The following is a 1,515-nucleotide window of genomic DNA, read 5'->3' as shown; positions in this document are numbered from 1 at the left end:
GGTGGGGGGGATGCCTCAGCGGGATGGGGGAGGGGCCGGAGAGGAGGGAGAACTAACAGTCTTGCAGAAGCATCATACCTACAGTTAGACAATTCCTTTTCTTCATTTTGAACGATCTATTTAAAAGCGAAAGTTGATGTAACTTTCTGTTCCAAAAATGTATTCTGAGCCAATGCTGGGAAGAAAACATTACACACCAAAGGCTATAATGCAACTTGGATAATAATATTACTATTAAATAACAATGTTAATCATTACAACTGATAGTAACAAATAATCATTACTAAACATTGGCAATTAATATTAGCGATTAATGTGTAACTAGTAATTACTAACAATAGCCATTCTATGTGTTCTACATTTAGCCCGCACAATTTTTATCTTCATTATACAGATGAGGCCGTGGAGGTTCAGAGAGGTTCAGTGACGTGCTCAAGGTCACACAGTATTGAAAGGCAGAGCCAAGATCCAAATCCAGACAGTCTGGCTTCTGACAATTGATTTCTCATGGTCTGAAAACTAATCAGAAATCCCTCTTTGTTTCAATTTCATTGATATATCCAAAAAAATACAAATACCCTCTCTGATCATAGTACATAAAGGGCCGGGGTTAGTCCGTGCACAGAGGGACAGACAGAGAACTTTCACAAAATAAACACATCCACACAGGGTCTCAGGCTGGAATCTGCCGGGGCCCAGAGCCCTGGGGAGGGAGGTGTACACCCAGCGAAGACTTCTCCTACTCCTCGGGGCAGCGGTGGGCCAGCCAGGTGAGGTCACCAGGAGGAGCAGGCGCCAGGATCAGTCTCCCTGACCAGAGGGTGTGGAAGGGACTCTCCGGACAAGAGGAGCACCCATGGGCTGTCCAGGTGTGAAAGGTCTGAAATGGTGACCCACCCACCCTAGAGCTTCCCACCAAGGCCCAGCTTGGAAATGCCACGCATGCACCCTTGCTTGCATTTATGCATCCATCTGTCCATCTGTCCACCCATCCATCCGTCCACCCATCCATCCATCCATCCATCCATCCATTTCTTTGGTTGCCCCATGAAGCCGCAGGGACAAACGAACAAGTAAATGCAGCATTTACATGAGTCAGTGTGAGACCGATCTGCTTGAGCCATGGATTTAAGGAATCAGCAGAGATGACGGCTGGATGAATTTTGGGTTCAGACACAACTGGGCTCAAACCCTGACCTCACCCATGTGACCCTGAATAGCCTCCTGGTTTCACCGGCTCCAGTTAACGGGTCCCTAACCACATGCCTCACAACGCAGCTCCCAGGACTGAGGATCCAGGTTACATACGGCAGTTGTCACAGCCCCTGGAGTGCAGAAAGCAGCAGCCCGGCGGCTGTCGTTACTGTAACACAGGGGCACCTGTGCTCTAAAGAGCGAAGGCCAGAGGACCCGCGTTAACAGGATGTAGCCCTAAGTGTTGGGTCACACATGATTTTTATATTCTTAGAGGTAAGGTTCTAAATGGCCTAGATTTTCTACTTAAAACAATGTGGT

Source organism: Myotis davidii, unplaced genomic scaffold (genome assembly GCF_000327345.1).
Source record: "Myotis davidii unplaced genomic scaffold, ASM32734v1 scaffold77, whole genome shotgun sequence".
NCBI lineage: Eukaryota > Metazoa > Chordata > Mammalia > Chiroptera > Vespertilionidae > Myotis > Myotis davidii.
Note: the sequence above shows the minus strand (reverse complement) of the source record.